This window comes from Stigmatopora argus, chromosome 20, assembly GCF_051989625.1.
Source record: "Stigmatopora argus isolate UIUO_Sarg chromosome 20, RoL_Sarg_1.0, whole genome shotgun sequence".
Lineage (NCBI taxonomy): Eukaryota > Metazoa > Chordata > Actinopteri > Syngnathiformes > Syngnathidae > Stigmatopora > Stigmatopora argus.
Window position 1 is genome coordinate 11,515,675 of NC_135406.1, and position 21,628 is coordinate 11,537,302.

Below are 21,628 nucleotides of genomic sequence, written 5' to 3' on the forward strand. Positions count from 1 at the left end.
ACGGTGTTTGTAAGGTTTTTTGGGGGATTGTAAGGGGAATCATAATCATTCATAAGGGCAGTTATCGGCAGAGGTTGACAGGTATGCCATTGACGTCCATCGCTGTCTTTTCCCGGGAAAAATCACCCCCCTGGCCTGATTGTAATGTCTCAAAAGCTCCAGTATTTGTATTCAATCAATAAATGATGCTAGGAAGTGGATTTTACCTAATTTTAGTATTTTAGTGCATTTTTTGTCATTTCACGTATGGACGTATCGACGTTCATCGCTGTCTTTTTACCGGGGAAATGATACTCCGGGCCCGGTTCTGATGTCTAAAAAGCTCCAGTATTTGTATTTAATCAATAAATGCTGTTTTCGGCTGGATTTTACCCCATTTTCGGGCAATGTTTTGACCGTAGGCCATTGACGTTCATCGCTGTCTTTTCCCGGGAAAAATCACCCCCTGGCCTGGTTTTAATGTCTGAAAAGCTCCAGTATTTGTATTTAATCATGAAATCCTGCTAGGAAGTGGATTTTACCCCATTTTTGTGCATTAATTTATTGATTATTTTTGTGTTGCAGCTGTAGCTGCAGTAGAGGTTTTATAGCCATAAAATAGTTTTGAGGGTTGGATTGATACGTTGAAGGCGCTACCAGAAAATGCACCGCCCGCCACTGGAAATAAATAATACCCCAATCTAGTAGTTTTTTGCAAACATTTAACATTACATTCGCATTCTAGTTTGTCTATCATCTCCTATAAAACTTTCTTACTCAGTTTTTCCAATAGTTACACATATAAATAAAAATCTAGTAACATTTCTACCAATTATCCTCTTCAACATCAAAAAGATAAAAACAATTTACCGTTAATTTCAGACATGAAGTTACCACACCTGTAGAAAGAAAACAATCTTTTATATATTAATTTGTCAAATTGTTCAAATTAATGTGTTCATTTTCCTCTTAGTTTTAAATCTTAGCAAATAATGCTTCTCTTTTTTGTCACCTTTGAATTTGGAAGGCTGATTTTGCCAACAAAAAGACCCCAAAAGTATTTTTCACCAAAAAGAGAGCTTTATTGGAACTACCAAAAAGATGACAAGTTAAATCGGTTTAAAAACGTGTATCATCTTATAATATGACAAAAGTATAAGGACATTGTACTACTTATTTATTTTGAGCAAATTCATTGTCTTTCACACCATATTTCTACTAATGATTCTTAGATCCTAGATTCAATATATCAATCATTTTCATTAAAATGTATCATGTTTGAATAACACTCAATATTCTTATTGGATTTGCTAGCAAATCAATAGACAAAAACTGCATTTTTTCAAATTTCTTAGGCATGTTTTTAACTGTGAAGACATATTTTCCATATTATTTACATCACATTATTGATTAATTACTTTGTAATTTCCTCATTTACGCTCTATTCTTTCGGATAGAATTGTGAAGTAAATAAAATCTTCAACGACACTCAATTTTCTTATACAGTTATACCTTGACATACAAGTATTCCAACATAGGAGAAATTTGAGATACGAGGAAAATGCTGAGCAATTTTTTTTCCTTGAGATCCGAGACAAATTTGAGATATGAGCACACCAGATGGTTTCCGATTGTGAGTCAGTGGAAAATTAGAACAATAAAGATGTTTTTTTCCGTTGTAACATCCTGTTTTTTTTTTTTTAGGATGGAAACGGATTAATTTGTATTTTGTTCATTTCTATGGGAAGAATTGACTTGAGATACGAGTAAATTGACAAACTAGCTCGATCATGCAGTAAGCTCGTATCTTAAGCTATTACTGTATTTGAATCGTGTGGATCGATATTACACATTAAAAAGTGTAAACAAGATTTTCAGAATGCAAAATACAATTATACTTTGATTACAATGATCTTTCATATGGAAATTGATAAAGCAAGCCAAGCCGTGATTGGCCACTGCTTATCAGACCACATTTGCATCTTTTAAGTCTGTCATTACGACTAAATCTCTGGCAAGAAGCTAAGCAGGAAAAGGGTCTGTGACCGATGTTGGTAATTGTGTTTTTAAGATATTCCTGCCACAACTTTTCTCCTGTGCGGGTTGTTAAGTCTTTTCAGGTTCCCTTATTTTAAAATGTTGGAACATTAACTGCGCCTGGAGAAGGTTTTTGAATTGTGTAGCTTTTTAATTGGGCTGTTGTAGCGAATCTGTGGCCACAGACTGAGCAGGAAAACATTGTTCTCCAGAGTGGGTTAATAAGTGTTCTTTTAAGCTTCTCCTTTGGGAAAATGTTTGACCACAACCTGAGCAGGAAAATAGTTTTTGGCCAGTGTGGTTTCTTGTGTGGCCTTCTAAGTGGTGCTTTTGAGAAAAGGCTTTACCGCAAACCGAACACGAAAATGGTTTTTCAACAGTGTGGGTTCTTGTGTGGGTTTTTAAGCTTTTCTTGTGTGCAAATGATTGACCACAAACTGAACACGAAAATGGTTTTTCACCAGTGTGGGTTCTTGTGTGTATTTGTAAATCTTGCTTTTGAGAAAAGGCTTTACCGCAAATTGAACACGGAAATGGTTTTTGACCAGTGTGAGTTCTTGTGTCTTTTTAAATTTCCGTTCTCAGTAAATGTTTTACCACAAACTGAGCACGAAAATGGTTTTTCACCTGTGTGTTCTTGTGTGCCTTTTTAAGGGTTGCTGTTGAGAAAAGGCATGACCACAAATTGAGCAGGAAAATGGTTTTTCACCAGTGTGTATTCTTGCATGTCTATTTAAGTGTTCCTTCTGTGTGAATGCTTGACCACAAACTGAGCAGGAAAATGGTTTGTCACCAGTGTGGGTTCTTGCGTGGGATTCTAAGCTTTTTTTGTGTGTGAACGCTTGACCCCAAACTGAACAAGAAAATGGTTTTTCACCAGTGTGGGTTCTTATGTGGGTTTTTAAGCTTTCCTTGTGTGTGAATCTTCGACCACAAACTGAACAAGAAAATGGTCTTTCACCAGTGTGGGTTTTTAAGCTTTCCTTGTGTGTGAATCTTTGACCACAAACTGAACAAGAAAATGGTTTTTCACCAGTGTGGGTTCTTATGTGGGTTTTTAAGCTTTCCTTGTGTGTGAATGTGCGACCACAAACTGAACTTGAACATGTTTGTTCACCAGTGTGAATTCTTGCATGACTCTTTAAGTTTCCCATCTTTGTGAATGCTTGACCACAAACTGAGCAGGAAAATGGTTTTTCAACCGTGTGGGTTTTTGTGTGGGATTTTAAGCTCTTTTTTGTGTGTGAATGCTTGACCGCAAACTGAAAAAGAAAAAGGTTTTTCACCAGTGTGGGTTCTTGTGTGTGCTTGTAAATCTTGCTTTTGAGAAAAGGCTTTACCGCAAATTGAACACGAAAATGGTTTTTCACCAGTGTGGGTTCTTGTGTGTCTTTTTAAATTTCTCTTCTCAGTAAATGTTTTACCACAAACTGAGCATGAAAATGGTTTTTCATCAGTGTGTGTCTTATGTGGGTTTTTAAGCTTCTTTTGTATGTGAATCTTCGACTACAAACTGCACAAGAAAATGGTTTTTCACCAGTGTGTGTTATTGTGTGCATTTTAAAATGTCCCTTGTGTGTAAATGTTTTACCACAAACTGTACAAGATAAGGATTTCTCCCCAGTGTGGCTCCTCATGTCTGTTCAAATTAGACTTTTTCCCAAAAGTTTTCCCACAGTGAAAGCATTTGCAGAGTTTGTCGCCCCTGGGATTTTCCTTGACATCTCAACATCATCATTGTCAAAAAGCAAGTCGTTGTCATCTGATAAAGGAGCAATGAAATTTTCTGCTCGCCATCCTTCTGTTGAGCTGCCACTCAGAAGCTCCGCCCCTCTGTTGGCCACACCCAGATCATCTTCACTCTTGAAAGGCTCAACAGTTGACCATTTGACACATTCCTCGTTTTTGATTGGAGGTTGCTCTTCTCTTTTGCACTGTTGAGGGAACTCTGGCTCCTCCTCCTCTAAGATTTGGGGCCAAGTTGAGGCGTTTTCAGGCTCCACGCCTACGCTGGCCTCTTCCAGATCATCCCACTTCACGGACACACCAGGTGACCAGGTGACATAATCTTCCTTATTTTTGATTGGAAGTTGCTCATCTATCATTGTTTGTTGAGAGAACTCTGGCTCCTCCTCTTTAATTTTAGGCCATGATGAGGTGTTTGTAGGCTCCGCCCCTCTGCTGGCCTCGCCCAGATCATCTTGCCTTGTCAAGGCCTCACCAGGTGACCAGGTGACATCATCTTCCTCCTTTTGGATTGGAAGTTGCTCTTCTCTCATTTGTTGTTGAGGGAATTCTGGCTCCTCCCCTTTGATTTGGGGGAGCTCTTTAAATCCAAAAAACTCCTGCCCATCAGGAATAAGATTTTCCCTGAAACCTGCAAAGACAAAAAGAAATGTATCACTACATGTACCGTATTTTCACGACTATAAGGCGCACATAAAAGTCTTAAATTTTCTCCAAAATAGACAGGGCGCCTAATAATCCAGTGCGCTTTATATATGGACCAATACTAAAATTGTTATCATGATAAAATAAAATGAATCAGTTGATAGGGGACCCCGACTCTACTATTTTCCCATAGACAAAGTACTGCGCAGTGACTGCTGGGATATGTAGTAGTTCTTTTGTCAATACACCCAATGGATTGTGGCCTGTATACATCAAGATCAATACAGCTTGACAAAGCATGGAAAGCACTGTTGGAAAAGTTACGCTAGCTACTATTTACGAATGGAATGTGGCCTGTATACATCGACATCAATACAGCTTGACAAAGCATGGAAAGCACTGTTGGATAAGTTACGGCAGCTACCAGCTAGCTACTATTTACGAATGGATTGTGGCCTGTATCCATCGACATCAATACAGCTTGACAAAGCATGGAAAGCACCGTTGGAAAAAGTACGCTAGCTACCAGCTAGCTACTATTTACGAATGGATTGTGGCCTGTATACATGGACATCAATACAGCTTGACAAAGCATGGAAAGCACCGTTGGAAAAGTTACGCTAGCTACCAGCTAGCTACTATTTACGAATGGATTGTGGCCTGTATACATCGACATCAATACAGCTTGACAAAGCATGGAAAGCACCAGTGGAAAAGTTACGCTAGCTACCAGCTAGCTACTATTGGCGAATGGATTGTGGCCGCCTGGACAAACGTATAAAACTCAGTGTTTTCGATGACTCGTTTGGACAATTTTTCAATTCATACACAGAAAATGAGGACTTTGATGGATTTGTGTGTGATGATGACGTGAGTAAGTTGTAAAATGGCTAAATAAAGTACAACCGAACTCAGTTTTCCTTCCGTTGCCTTATTAAAAAAAATGTTTTTAGCGTGTAGGTGTAGCGTGCAAGAACTATATATCCCAGCAGTCACTGCGCACCAGAAACCGGAAAAAGAGTCTGGGGCTGCTTCCGGCAGCCAGCGCTATTGCGGTTAGATATTCATATTTAATATATAACATATGCGTCTAAAAAAACGGTGCGTCCTTTGTGTGTTTAAAATAATGAAATAGCACTCGTTACTGACACTGCGGCTAAAAATACGAGGCGCCATATAGTCGTGAAAATACGATAGTCAAAATGGGAAGTATTAATTAGGTGTGATCCAGTCATCCGGTACACAATTTAAAGACAAAATAGTGGTGACATTCAGATCACAAAATGATGCGGCGGGCCAGATTTGGCCCCCGGGCCACCACTTTGACACGTGGTTTAAATAGAAATCATCTGCAACGTTTTAAGGCCACTTTTTTATCATTTCTGGCTGCTACTGACGCCGATATTTGTCCAATCCGCTTGGACTGTGAGGACTCATTCCAGCGGGCTTTTAAAGCTCCTGTTTTGGCACCATTGTTGTCATCGGTAAATCAATTCCAGCATCCACTGCTTTGGGAGCAGATCATTCCACAATCAATCGGACACAATCTGCAGAAGTCTTGGCCGTGACTAATTGACCGTTGGTGCTCATTTTCACACAACACGGCGGAAACACACGCCCAATCATTCCGTCAATGGTGGTGCCACAATCTGAACGCAAAACATTAAATGGAGTCGGACTGAGGCGGCTGCAAATGAAGTGAAATACGGAAAAACTATTCCATATTAGTTAGCATTGGGACTGAGAGAGAATAATCTTTAAAAAAAAATAGTGGCGACACAGTGAAGTCAAAGTTTCCGAGCCATTGGCAGCGATAGAGCGAAAAGGCTAAAAGGATCAAAAGAAGCGGGTGATTTGACAACGAATTCGTCACGAGTAGGCGTCCAATCGGTTTGAAACGGATTGGCCATCAATGGCGGTTGAATCCCTCAATGCCAGCCTTCCCGCTTCAAATGGATATAATGTCTATACTGCAATCCATAAACTAGGCTTGACTTTCAAATATTTTTTTTCTTGTTCTATTTGCATTGAATCTGTGATTTTAAAATGTCTGCAAACAAAAGCAAAAGGTGGATTTAGAGGTGTTTGAAAAAGCAAAATGGCGAAAACACCAAACGCCTGAGCTGCTCTCAAAACCTTTCTTCTTATCAGCCTGTAAAATGGATCACCAAAAGCTGTGCTTTGACACGCACACACAAAAAAAATCTCTATTTAACAAGCGTATCACTCTTTTAAGGGTTTCTCATCCCTTAGCTGGAATGAATTCCAATTCTACAAACACTCTCATTGTTTACGCCAATAATTTATCGGGACGGGCGGTGAGACGAATCACATGATGACTATCAGCAAAAAACAAAACTAAACGATTGACTTCAGAGGGAACAAAAAGCAAAGAGGGCCTACCGTAATTACTCGAATATAACACGCAGATTTTTGCTATATAATTAATTCCAATAGTTGGGGGTGCGTGTTATAATCAATAACTAAAATAAATTACAAATTTTCGATCGAAAAAAGCATTGTCAAACTCACTTTGACGCACGGATTTTACGTCATCTCGTAGAGCCGACGCACGGATTTTACGTCATCTCGTAAAGCCAATCGGATGATGTGTTGTGGGAGGAAGAGGAAGTTGACGCATACCGGCTGTAGCCAATCCATTGATTGCTTTCGTTTCCTGTATTTAAGTAGCGACGCGTCATCACACGTCGCCGGATCGTTCACTATCGTTGACTATCATTGACTGTTGTTAGCGGTTGCTAGCGGTCGCTAGCTGTCGTTATTCTGTTGCCTCTGTCCGTATGCGCGCCGCATGCGGCCACGTTTGTTTCCACGCCTTGGTTGATTCAATAAAGGACTCCGTATCACGCTGAATGCCTCGTCCTCTCCTGCTTCCTGCATTTGGGTCTACCTACATCCACGGTCGCGTCGCACAACGCGGCGCGACCGTAACAGATGCCCCCGATCGCGCTGCGACGACCCAGCGACGCGGCGCGATCATAATAAGAGGACAGACAAAGAGAGAGAGGAACTCTTCATTTGAAGGATTCTAATGAATAAATTTGTTTGAACAAAACAATCGTGAAACGAAGAAAAAAAGGTAAGATTTCTGATTTTCGTCAGCGGGAAATTTTAGGTGCGCACTATATTCGATTACTGCGTTTTTCCAGATATTTTTGGCCCGAAATTACCTGCGTGTTATTTTCGAGTGCGCGTTATATTCGAGTAATTACGGTAATTGCAGTTTACAAGCCACTGGGATGAAGACGAGATATTTAAGTAATAAACACAGGCTAGCTTGGATAATTACTTTTGAAATGGACTCATTTATCTTCATCTGAAAGGAGTGCGGTTAAGACAGCTGTGTAAATCGGCTGCGTCATTCCTCTTAAGTTACAGGTGACATTGAAAGGATGTTTGGGTGTGTTTTAAAAACCTGAAAAGACTCATCCGGGGGGGGGCTTTGGTGGCCGATCCATTTGAAGTCCAATTGCTTCTGGTTGGTCTGGTTGGATGCACGTAGCATGCTAGCAGACTGGCAACATTTGGGGTGTGATGTCATCTTTGGTTTGGAGATTTTTTGTGGGTGGAGCCGAGGGATCTGAGTAAAAAAACATTAGAAATTATTATCATTATTAGCAATGATTAGCATTATTAGAAATGATTAGCATGATTAGAAATTATTAGAATTATTAGAAATGATTAGCATTATTAGAAATGATTAACATTATTAGAAAGCATAGCATTATTAGAAATGATTAGCATTATTAGAAATGATTAGCATTATTAGAAATGATTAGCATTATTAGAAATGATTAGCATTATTAGAAAAATTTAGCATGATTAGAAATGATTAGCATGATTAGAAATGATTAGCATGATTAGAAATGATTAGCATGATTAGAAATGAATAGCATTATTAGAAATGATTTGCATTATTAGAAATTATTAGCATTATTAGAAACCATAGCATTATTAGAAATGATTAACATTATTAGAAATGATTAGCATTATTAGAAATGATTAGCATGATTAGAAATGATTAGCATTATTAGAAATCTCATCTCATTTTCTCAACCGCTTTATCCACATTAGGATCGCGGGGGTGCTAGAGCTAATCCCAGCGGTCTCCGGGTCACAGGTGGGGGCACCCTGAATCAATGACCAGCCCATCGCAGGGCACGAGGAGACAAAGGACAACCATACCTAGGGGCAATTTAGAGTGTCCAATTAGCCTACCATGCATGTCTTTGGAATGTGGGAGGAAACCGGAGTACCCGGAGGGAACCCACGCAGGTCCGGGAGAACATACAAACTCCACACAACCTGGATTTGAACCCAAAACCCCAGGACTGTGAGGCCGACGCGCTAACCACTTGCGCCACTGGGCAATTTATGTCATTGTGTCTGTGGACTCATCTTGTCTGGGACATGCTAGCATGCTAGCAGACTGGCAAATTTTACAGTGCATTCTGGTTGTGATGTCATCTTCTGTTTGGAGATTGTTTTTGTGGGTGGGGCCAAGGCAGCTGAGAAAGGAAGCCAACTTAGAAAGCAATTTCATTCATTTCTGTCATTTTTTGGAACGGATTTGTGTACAAAATATGCTCTCTGACCATTTTAACCCTTTGGCTGCCCGATGCTGGGAGGATTTACTTCTATATTAATAGTCTTTTGCATCATTTTCTGATGTTGTGGAGATCATTTCCCAGCCAATTATACCAATATTAGCTTTCATATATTTATTATAAATATTTTTTTCTTGAAAACTGAACACTTTACAGAGTTTAAAAGCCAAAAAAAGTCCAGTAAAATGTGTGTCCGCACTCATCTTTTGTTTAAGTCCGCATCAAAGGAAAAATAAAAATAAAAACTAAAGCTAGAGTTGACGATCAAAGAATAGAAGGAACTGTGTGTGTTTCAAAGTGAAATAAATATACATTTGGTGATGTATTTTTCGATATCACTGACGCAATTGTCTCTTGATGAGAGATGGGAATGAGCCGCTGCGCTTGGCGTCGCCATGACGACCACCGAGTGGGAACCCTGACAGAAATCACCGGCGGCCTATAGTTGTATATGCCAGTGAATGAGTTATGAAAATCAACTCATGATATTTTGAGATGATTTTGGTTGACTCCGCCCAAGTATGACTTTATCACGCGCTGAGATCAATTTGTTGGTTGAGTGAGTGGCAATTGAAAGGTCTCCAATTTTTGAAAACATCTCCACTCAATCATTCTGTTCACATCGGCAAAAAAATGAGTTCATCTCTGTCAAGTGGCTCGGAATCTTCATTTGAGAGAGGCTTACCGTTGTGGAAGGAAAAGTACAACGAGAAAAAATTGAAATGAAATTGAAATAAACGGAGATTAGAATTTCAAGAAATGACATCGAGCGGAATTTTCTGTTCATAAAATTAAGAAGTTGCTGTTACTTTTCTTTTCTGATCCCACAGAAACGTTTTCACATGCATCAAAAGGACTCAATTGAAAATAACAGATCTTTTTCAAAGAGGCTTTACAGTTAAAACAAACGAGAAAAAGGGCAAAATAAATAAAAGACGAAAACAAAAACGTAGAATTAAGGATGGCATTTTAGAATATGTTAAAATATGTTATCTTTTGTTCAGCATTTTTTTTGTATCCTTGTACCCGGCAAATAATCCAAATTAGAAAAAAAAAAATCAAACTAATACACTCAAAGTAATTTCATTTCGGGAAAAAGGAAAACTAACAAAAATGAGAAAACCCACTTTAAAGTGTTATATTAAAGTAAATATAATATAACGAAAAAATGTAACCTGAATAAAGCAAAATTCAATTCAATTCTGGCGAATGTAGGCGAAAGGTTAAACTATTTTTTTTTTTACAGTTGTGTTGCTATGACTTCCAGTGGCACCTGATTAAAAAGTCAAAACAAGCAATCAATTGAAAAATAAAATCCAGCGATAAAGCTCTTCAAAAGGCGGAGCTTGAACTCATAAACATGCTTCGCTGCTACGCCATTCTCTTGATATTAATTAAAATCCCAGCTAAGCTCAAGAACCGCACGTATAGATTCACTTCACACAACTCAATTGAATTCGCTAACCACGGTTGTCTTGCTCATGTCTGCCAATACCCACTTGAAAATTCCCGTTTTTTTCCCCTGGACAATAAACGACTGGAGACAAAAGACTGAACTATAAAGGACTAAATTCACGTTGCAAAGTTGCACTTGCCAACAGTTCGGATGAACTCATTTGAATTCGGTGAGCATGGTGTGGAGCGTTGGCTTGCTCATGTCTGCCAATACCCGCTTGAAAATTCCCGTTTTTTCCCTGGACTATAAACGACTGGAGACAAAAGACTAAACTATAAAGAATTAAATTCACGTTGCAAAATTGCACTCGCCAAGAGTTCGGACAAACTCAATTGAATTTGGCGGCTCATGTCTGCCAATACCCGCTCGAAAATTCCCGTTTTTTCCCCCTGGACTATAAACGACTGGAGACAAAAGACTGAACAATAAAGAACTAAATTCACATTGCAAAGTTGCACTTGCCAACAGTTCGGACGAACTCATTTGAATTCGGCGAGCACGGTTGGGAACGTTGGCTTGCTCATGTCTGCCAATACCTGCTTGAAAATTCCAGTTTTTCCCCTGGACTATAAACGACTAGAGACTATAAACGACTGGAGACAAAACACTGAACTATAAAGGACTAAATTCACGTTGCTAAATTGCACTCGCCAACAGTTCGGGCAAACTCAATTGAATTTGGCGTCTCATGTCTGCCAATACCCGCTTGAAAATTCCCTTTTTTTCCTGGACTATAAACGACTGGAGACAAAATACTAAACTATAAAGAACTAAACTCCCGTTGCAAAATTGCACTCGCCAAGAGTTCGGACAAACTCAATTGAATTCAGCGGCTCATGTCTGCCAATACCCGCTCGAAAATTCCCATTTTTTCCCCTTGGACAATAAATGACTGGAGACAAAAGACTGAACTATAAAGGACTAAATTCACGTTGCAAAGTTGCACTTGCCAACAGTTCGGACGAACTCAATTGAATTCGGCGAGCACGGATGGGAGCGTTGGCTTGCTCATGTCTGCCAATACCCGCTTGAAAATTCCCGTTTTTTTCCCTGGACTCTAAACGACTGGAGACAAAAGACTAAACTATAAAGAACTAAATTCACGTTGCAAAATTGCACTCGCCAACAGTTCGGGCAAACTCAATTGAATTCGGCGGCTCATGTCTGCCAATACCCGCTTGAAAATTCCCGTTTTTTTTCCCTGGACTATAAACGACTGGAGACAAAAGACTAAACTATAAAGAACTAAATTCACGTTGCAAAATTGCACTCGCCAAGAGTTCGGACAAACTCAATTGAATTCGGCGGCTCATGTCTGCCAATACCCGCTCGAAAATTCCCGTTTTTTCCCCTTGGACAATAAATGACTGGAGACAAAAGACTGAATTATAAAGGACTAAATTCACGTTGCAAAGTTGCACTTGCCAACAGTTCGGACGAACTCAATTGAATTCGGCGAGCACGGATGGGAGCGTTGGCTTGCTCATGTCTGCCAATACCTGCTTGAAAATTCCCGTTTTTTCCTTGGACAATAAACGACTGGAGACAAAAGACTAAACTATAAAGAACTAAATTCACGTTGCAAAATTGCACTCGCCAAGAGTTCGGACAAACTCAGTTGAATTTGGCGGCTCATGTCTGCCAATACCCGCTCGAAAATTCCCTTTTTTTGCAGTCTTCCTGAACTAAAAATAACTGGAGACGAGAATCATCCTGTTTCAAAGCAGACCTGGGGAGAAGGCGCTGGAGAAAAGGGATCGCAAACCAATTTGTCAACGCCACAGCGTTCAATAGGGATGTTTGCGTCAAGTTGTCAGGAGAAAAAAAATTGACCATCATTCTGGTAACTGCCGCTCCTTGGTGACATCCAGCGAGCAGCTCAAGGCCATAAAGTACTCATAGATCTCATTTCCTTTGTCAAATTTCTCACCAGAGACACAGCATCACCATCATGGCCTTCTATCGATACTGGGATATTTATACCGCCTTAAGTATCTTCGGGCTCATTTGTCTTCCTCCCGGCCAATGAATGTGACGTGAATATCTGATGAGAGAATTCAAGACATCTATTTTAGCTCAACTTTTATCGCTTCAACCTTTGCCACTGACTTCAGCGCCATCTTTCAAACTTGCCGGATCGTGGATCGCTAATTAACTCCAATAAATAGGGATGTCCCGACCCCATCTTTTTGCGTGGGACTGATTAGGGGACTCTGTCGATATCGATTGCCGGGAAATGTACAAAGTAGGGAACACCCACCTCCTAGATGTGTGTGTTTTTTTGTCCTGCATCTTTTCCTGACTTTAATCCTGTAAATGGTGAAACATGACTCTGAAACGAAGACACCTTTTAACTCAATACCTTGCTTTTGACCAGCAATTACAGGGAGATTTTCGCAATTAGCTCCGTCCACTCTTGCTCGTTTTGTGTTTTTGCTGCTTTTCTGTCTTAATGATTTGATTTGGTGATTCTTAATGATCCCATTTACTTTGATTTGCTTTGTACTTTGTGCTTTTGCTTTGTTGTTCTGTCTTATCACCCTCTGCTACTGTCACAATGAAATTTCCCGAATAATACGGGATGAATAAAGTTATCCAATCCAATTAGGGTGGTCAAAAGATTCCAAAAATATTGAAGTATCTTTACTGGAATGTTGTATCCTGATCAACACTATATGATACCTAGGGGTGTCACCGTACTTTAAAAAAAAAAATCTCCCCTCGCCCGACCACGCCCCCTTTTTGCCTACAAACCAAACAATTGCTTAGTTTTCAATATCGATGATGTTTAAACACAAAATAGCACAAAGGCCACTACTAAAAATACTGGGTTTGATTTCCATTTCAGATCTAGGTGCTCTCACCAGTGGTGGTCTGGATCAGAAAAAAATAACAATATGAGTCATAGTACTATTGATGTTGCTTTTTGAACGTTCACACATAAAGCGAGATAATATAGAAGAGACATTAAAACAAAAAAATATGTATACCACTGCAGTAGATAATTGTAGTGGTAAAAATGTCCTGAGAGCTGTTATGGTGCCGCTTACTGACCGGCGGTCAAGTAGCTCTCTGTGATGAATTAATTAGGGTCATGAGCTCAGAATCATGTTTAATGGTCTTGCATTAAAGTTTCTCTTAAATCACTGTGGTGGAAGGAATCCATCCCATAGAGCTTTATGAACAAAAAATAATAATGATATGATCAATACTTTGTGGTTCGCAACCACCGGGCCACAGAACGAGAATATAAAAAATAAATTACATTACTTTCATTTTTTTTTGAAGAATCTGAAAAAATCTTATTTTGAAAAATGGCCAGAAAATTCTTTGTGACATCAGACGATATTACTCTTGACGCTTGAAAATGACTAGTACAGTATTTTTGATCTCGCCCTCCAACTTGAAATGAAAAAATGAAACCCTGTTAATAATAATGAACATAGGCTATCTCGCTCGGTACTTGTTTCTTTTGCCGCCACCACCACGTTGTGTTCCCCGCCTTCGTCTTCAGCCGCTCGCTGTATTACGCCGCTTCGTCAAGAAAACGGAGCTGGAGCCCGCGTGTCATTGAATATTTATCAAGTGTCTGATTTGTGAGGGGCCGATTTGGCGGGACCCCGCAGGGCCTGCAACTCAACACCCTGAAATTGAAGCTCGCCTGTCATTTTTCGCCCCAGGGACATGGTTAATTAATTAGCATTGGCAAACTTTTTTACATTTAGCGTGGCTAAACACATCGTTGTTGCGAGTTACGTGTCACCCATTGACATCTATTTTGATAGTCTATGAATTACTGAGAGACATTTTCGACCTATAAAAACCAATCCGAATCCTCTTTTCATTTATACTGTGGTTTGCTGGCGATAGGTCACACCCAAAAAAATGCACAAGGACAGAGTTAAAAATCAAACAAACATATAAGTGGCACTTTTGGGGGCATTTTATGTTAAAAAATCCAAAACAAAGAACTGTCATGCCATCTGGAAAAGCCTTTAAAACAAGAAATAAGAGATAAAAGTAAGAATATTTTTTACAAAAAAATAAAAATTTTTGCTAAGGGCTTCTTTACAGGCAAATCTACGGGTTCCCCACGCTACGCCAATGATGAAATGATCAACAAGGGGCCAGAGCACCCTTTTGCGGTTCAATGTAAAAATCACGTGAAATGATATGGTAATAAGTGAATATTTTCACACATAAATTGCACTAGAGCAAGGGTGTCAGACTCGGGCTGGTTCGCGGGCCGCTTTAACGTCAACTTGATTTCACACGGGCCGGACCATTTTAGATATAATATTTAGATTTTTTTAAATAAATGGATTAAAAGAACTGGATATTCAGTTTTTTATAGATCTAAAACAATGTTTATTTTAGCTTTTTTTCATATATTTTTATATTCTACAAAATGATTTTTGAACTAAAAACACAGAAAAATGGATTAAAAAATTACAATTGTTGATTTAAAAAGGGGAAAATCAGGAAATTTAATATACATCTATACTCTTCATTTTAATTGGATTCTAAAACAGAAAGTCGTGATTTACTTTCCCGGGCCACACAAAATGATGCGACGGGCCTGATTTGGCCCCCGGGCCGCCACTGTGACACATGTGCACTAGAGTATAACCCCCAAACAAACTATAAAAAAAACCTGCAATTTATAATCCGTAAAATACGCTACCTCTTTTTTAAAATATGCTCAAATTTTAGTCGTCATTGACGACAACTAGAAATTAAATCTGATTGTCATTTTAGCCGCAAAACATGAAGTCGATTGTCATAATTAACGCCGAATGAATAAAAAAATTTGAACGTGCGAGGGTCAAACGCCGCTATCGGCGAGCGTGAAGCGGCGCTTTAATTCCACATGACTCCGAGCGAGCGAGCGTGCTTGTCTTCAAGACACTCTGGCGTTTCCATCGATCGTCTGCGAATGGAACATTAGCCATGCGGGGGTATTAAACTCAACTCATTGTGTTCTATTGTTTAGCGCAGGGGTGGCCAACTCCGGTCCTCAAGAGCCGCTATCCGGTGTGTTTTCCATATATCCCTCTTCTAGCACACCTGAATCAAATGACCAACTCATCAGCAAGCCGTCCAGAAGCTTGATACCGATCCTGATTATTTGATTCAGGTGTGTTGGTGGAGGGAGACATGGAAAACAGACCGGATGGCGGCTCTCGAGGACCGGAGTTGGCCACCCCTGGTTTAGCGTGTCATATTGATTTCCCTCCTGGAAGAAATATGGCGGCCTAGACCGTCTCGGGCGAGGACAACTGGATCTATTCACAAACAATTTGTGGAAAACCACACAAGGTATTGCATTACCTCCACACTGAAAATCGCAACACCAACAAACTTACATACGTAAATGAATGCCATCTTATCTGAAGTTCTCCCAATTGGTGTGTTGACCTATTTACATTAATTACAACTACAATTCAATGTGGAAAAAATAACTGTTATTTTGCGTTATTTGGTCAAGTGTGAATTATTATAATTGGGACAGTAAGACATGGCTTAATCCTATTAAATCAATTTGTCGGTACATTTTTGAGAGGCTTACCATTGTGGAAGGAAAAGTACAACGTGAAAAAATTGCAATGAAATTGACATACAGTGGTACCTCGACATACGATCGTAATCCGTTCCGAGACTGAGATCGTATGACGAGATTCTCGTAACTCGAGCGGACGTTTCCCATTGAAATGAATTGAAAACAAATTAATTCGTTCCAACCCTCTGAAAAAAACACCAAAAACAGGATATTGGATTGGAAAAAATGTTTTATTTCTTCTAATTCGCCATATATTAACAAAGTAACACATAGCTAGTGGTTTAATAGTCATAAAATGTGTTTAATCTAACTAAAATTGGGCAGATTTCGCTGACGGGAGACAGAGACGTTTGGGGGCGTGGGGGTAGGTGTTGGAATAATCATTATTATAAATGTGTTTGCAATGCTTACTTAGGAATAGAAAGCCTTATTATAAACATGCTTACTATATTAATCAATATATTTACTTATTAGGAATAGTAATGCTCATCCTGAATGTGTAATAATATTAAACAATACATATATGTGTTGAACGCTGTGCTTTTATGTTAGAGTTATTGGCATTAATAAAAGCCATTTTAATGCATGCCTTGCTAAAGTAAGGACTGGTTCACATCAAGAGGACAGGGCATGGAGAGGTCTCACAACAATTGCTCTTGGGAACTGCGAACTGTTTTCGGCTTCGGAGGACTCAGGACAGGTGCTCTTGGGAACTGAGAACTGTTTACGGCTTCGGGAGGAGGACTCACAACAAGCGCTCTTGGGAACCAAGGACTGTTTCGGGAAGATTCGACAGGACGTACAATTGTTTTGATAACTGTGCAAAATAGTTGTGAGACTCTACGAATGTTTAGACTTCTGTGGGGCATGGCGTTAAAACCTTATGAATAAATTAGCGAAACGGACTTCGAGTTGTGAGAATGATCTTGGCCGGAGACGCGGATGGATGTATTCTCTCTTGCAAGAATTAAATGTAGATATGACTACAGATGCCTTTTTTATTGAAAGCTGAATACGGAAAAACCTAAGGATAAACCTACAATGAGGATGAACCTAACATTTGGTCCTTCGAGCCTGTGGTCAAGATACCGAAGCAGAATCCAGGTCGCTTCCGTTCGATATCTGGAAAGACCGTGCATGGCGCTTAAATACCCTTTTCCGGGCTGGATTACTCGAAGGGGCGACTTGGGTTCTCGACGGTTGACGACTAACACTCTGAAAGAGACATCTGGTGTCATATCTGGTAAGTCCACGTGAATGTCTGCGTTTGAAGGGGCATTGCACGTGAGGTCCATTTTTTGAAATGAGACTCGCGTCCAGGGGGACTGCGTAAAACCCTGGGTATACTAGTCGATGCCAGGTAAAGAGACAGAGCATGAGTCTATAAAACTTGGGGCAGTTCGGGGTGTCCTGTACGGAAGGTACAAATATAGCTCTGACAGTATATCACGCTAGGGTATACATTTGTGTAACACACGCATTACAGTACAGTAATACCTCGACATACGAGTGCCCCGACATACGAGCAATTTGAGATGCGAGTAAAATTTTGAGCAAATATATATCTTGAGATATGAGACAAATGTTGATATACGAGCATACAGCGGACCCGAGAGGCTGCTCATAAGAACTTCATGCGTACTGTCTTTCCCGTCGCAAGGCCCTCGTGTAATGTCTCCACGAGCACTGGGTGAAGCGTTGCATTTTTTCAGTGTTTTTTTTCCCGTTAGCCAATGCGAATGGCGGAGGAGCTTGTTCGATAATACGAGAGGAGTATAGTACTTCTCGTTGGCAAATGGTCCTGTGTTATCCTATTGTGAGGACATTTGTGTGCATCATTTTGGGAATATTTTGAAGGGAAGACAAAATCGAACAAATGTCAATATTGACTGGCAAATAGAGCCAACACGGGAGAAGAAAGGTATCAAATGTCAAAAAAATTAGAATTAAGTTTAGTGTTAGGTTCGATTAAACTTATTTTTGAGTGTGTCTGCATCGTAATCCAAGTTTATTTAAATTAGTTTGTTATGTTACGAGCGTGTTGCCGTGCAAAAAGTATCTCTGTCTAATTTTACTACTATTAAACACATTTTAGTACTATTAAACCACTAGTTATTTGTTACTTTGTTAATAGATGGTGAATTAGAACAAATAAAAATGTTTCTCCAATCCAATATCCTGTTTTTGGTGTTTTTTTTAGAGGCTTGGAATAAATTAATTTGTTTTTAGTTCATTTCAATGGGAAACGTTCGTTCGAGTTACGAGAATATCGACATGCGAGCTCAGTCCCGGAACAAATTATGCTCGTTTGGAGTATCCTACTTGACGATGGAGCCCATCCCCCACACAGTTCCTGTTGTTTTGTTTGGTCGGATATGCACTTTGCTACTAACATCTAGTGTTGTGCAGAACATTAATGCAGTCATTAAAAAATTGCATGAATCTGCTAATTGGGGTTAGTCATAATTTTAAATTGTGTGATATTTTTTTGTTCTTAGTTTGTCGAGATAATGATTTTAAACAAAAAAAGTCTGAACAAAGGCACAAATCAAAATACAACTAGAACAAAATAGCACTTCTCTATAAATCACATTTTTATAATGTTTAACAAAATTATGATTCGAAAATTGAAAACCAAATACTAGACGGTATTTTTTTAAAATACAAAGTTCAAAAGGGAAACGGACACCTGAAAACCGCCTCGTCAGAATAATATAGATTAAAACACTCAGGAATTAACATCAACATACATATTACTTTTACGTTCATTGAACAAAGTCAGATGCTTGAGGACGTAAACACTGCAAAAATGCAAGCAGTGAAATTGTGTGAAAAAACCTTTAACCCAGATTAATATTAAATACTACATATTTAGTTGAGACAGAAACAGGAAGCTTTGCTAGCACAGAGCATCAAAGATTTGATTGAAAATCTTATTGTTCCTCTCCACATAAATCTTTAGTAAAAGGCGAAAGATTTGTGCGATTTGAAGAGAAGCAAGAGTGTATTGATGAAGAATTGACAGAACGAACTACGTCTATATCCGCAATAGTAGTTTAATACAGGCTAAAGCACTAAAAACTAGTGCGTGGTTCCAATCCATTGAGCAGCCAATCACATTGCAGAAGCTGTATTATGCAGCCAATCACGTTTCAGCACCTGTATTAGGCAGCCGGGGGATTGGAGAGCATTGTGATATAATATGATCCAGGGCATACGTGCATCCTTTGGGTGCAAATGGGTTGGACTTAATGGTGCAATGAAATTAGTAATTAAACCAAATGATCCAAAATGGAGGTGTGATCGTGAGCCCGAGCCCGTCTCTCTCACTGACTTTTTATCTTTTTAAATAGATGTTTATAACAATGTATAATGAAACTATGTGTTCACTAAACTAACAATACTTGTGATGAAATAAATAATTTGGATTAAACAGGAGTTGCAGAGCCAGAGCATGCTTTAAGCACGTCACGTGAAGGCTGCCTGCCCTCTTAATAATCTTCCCGTCCGCAAGTCCGCATCTATTTTGACCTGGTATCCCCAATATGGGGGAGCAAGAAGTTAAGGATAAACTACAGACAGGAGAAGTGAAATGACAAATGCACCGGTAAAAGTGAGGTGTGCAAAAGCTTCAAATTGATTGTTGAATATGCTACAGAAACTTGCGTTGGTTTCGCTGAATGTAGTCAATGTGGCGCTTTGCTTTCATATTACAGCAAAAAGAGTGGCACCTCGACGCTGAGCAGGCATTTAAACAAGCTGTACTGGCAAAAGTGATGATCGTCAAACCGATATATTATTATATAAGATGTGAATGTTTATACAGTCTTGTTTAACTTAGATTTTGTTACAAACTAAAGGCTTTAATTTGTTAATTGAAATCACCCCTCATCCTCATGAATAATATATGAAATTTCAGATTCGCTTCTGTCGTTTCAATCATTAAACTTAGGAATTTCAAAAGTTAGTATATGTATTTTGACAAATAGAGGGGTTTGCATCTCTCATGGAGATACTGCAGTACAAGGCTGATGCGTGGAGTGGAAGGATCAAGCTCCTATTCCATCACCTAGTCCCAAATATCAATTTAATATTTGATCCCCATTTAGGAGACATAACAGATATTAAACAGATAAGAACAGATACCACACTTGAGCTTAGTCAAAAGGCCGATAAGCGATATTCCTTAAACAGGCGCAAAGGACGACTTCATTCCAGATAATTCAACCTAAAATAGTGGAAACACACATCGGATGTCAATAGTAACATACATTTACGTATACAACAAACTACAACGATACACGTTTAGTGTGATAACAGGGAAACTCATCTCATCTCCTTTTCTGAACCGCTTTGTCCTCAATAAGATCGCGTGGGGTGCTTGTGCCAATCCCAGCTGTCTCCGGGCCAAAGGCGGGGGACATCCTGAATCGGTGGCCAGCCGATCGCAGGGCACAAGGAGACGCACAACCATGCAGTCTCACACCCATACTCAAACCCACGCAGGCCCAGGGAGAACATGCAAACTCCACACAGATGGAGATGATCTGGATTTGAACCCAGGACCCCAGAGCTGTGAGACCGATACGGTTATCACTTGCACCACTGGGCTGCATACCTGAAAATGCCTGCATTTACTTTAGTATTACCACACTTAAAATATAAAAATTCTCTGAATTCTTTAGCAACATTGTTCTACCGTGGATATGCAAAAATGAGTCTCATAAAAATCATTATGATTTAAGCGAAAATAGAGGTGCTCTCGGCGACACAGTAGTGTGCAAACTCAACACTCCTATTAGTGTGTTTGGGACTCAGCTCTCTCATCAGTGGTTTTCTCATTTTAGTTTCCAGGTTAGTGAGAAGCCATAAGCACTCCAACTAAAGAACCATTAATATCTCATGACATATTGGCAGTGGTGGGATGTGAACCCACGCCTCCTGAGAGACTGGAGCCTAATTCCAGCGCCTTGGACCGCTCTGCCATACTACCTTAATTAAAGTAAACCTAAGGATTTTACAAAGGTAAAGCAATCTCTTCCTGATCCGTGATGGTGCAGTGGTAAATTGTGAAATAACCTTAAAACCCTTATATTTTAATATTAAAATGTGTTATTTGTTGCTTGCAATAAGCTCAAACACATATGTAACATTTAAATGTTCTTAACATTTACCTAACTTTTTCTCAAAATGCAGCTTTTCGATTTAGTGTCACGCTGTGGCATTTAGAGACCAAATGGAACATTATCGCCCTCCTCTGTCTAAAATCTGAATTGAGAACTTGGCAATGTGACGTATTGAGACAGTAGAGGGCGACAATGCTCCAGTATGTTGGCCGCCAGCGACCGTAAAACCTCAAGAGGAAGAAGAAGGGATGGCGGCGTTCATTTCGACATGGCTTTGGTTGTAACTTTTTGTTTGTACGCCTCTTGTTTCTCCTCAATTTAACTTAACTTAAATGAAACGAAACCTCGACAACATGCTCAACATTAAATAGTTTGCGGACTCGAACGTTAGTCCGTTTATCTTCAATCCGTTTTGGGAGTCGTACTTTAGCCTGGCCTAGCTGGCAGCTAA

The 21,628-nt window shown here is 39.5% G+C and overlaps 1 protein-coding gene, 2 non-coding genes and 1 pseudogene across 4 annotated transcripts in view; 1 reads left to right on the forward strand and 3 right to left on the reverse strand.

The window, feature by feature from the left end:
- Window positions 1-1,420: 1,420 nt before the first annotated feature.
- Window positions 1,421-3,653, reverse strand: LOC144066162 (uncharacterized; annotated as a pseudogene).
- Window positions 3,654-18,943: 15,290 nt separating this feature from the next.
- Window positions 18,944-19,055, reverse strand: LOC144066437 (U5 spliceosomal RNA). The gene has a single exon (XR_013297602.1). It is a non-coding gene; the product is annotated as a U5 spliceosomal RNA (small nuclear RNA).
- A 986-nt stretch (window positions 19,056-20,041) lies between these two features.
- On the reverse strand, window positions 20,042-20,232 carry LOC144066404 (U2 spliceosomal RNA). Its single transcript, XR_013297576.1, has one exon. It is a non-coding gene; the product is annotated as a U2 spliceosomal RNA (small nuclear RNA).
- A 1,137-nt stretch (window positions 20,233-21,369) lies between these two features.
- The window catches only part of LOC144065567 (uncharacterized), a 16,788-nt gene continuing 16,529 nt past the window's right edge, over window positions 21,370-21,628 (forward strand). For both annotated transcript variants that reach the window (XR_013297204.1, XM_077588540.1), the window contains exon 1: window positions 21,370-21,628. This exon is cut by the window's right edge and continues 195 nt beyond it. The gene's annotated coding sequence lies outside the window, so the exon portion shown is untranslated.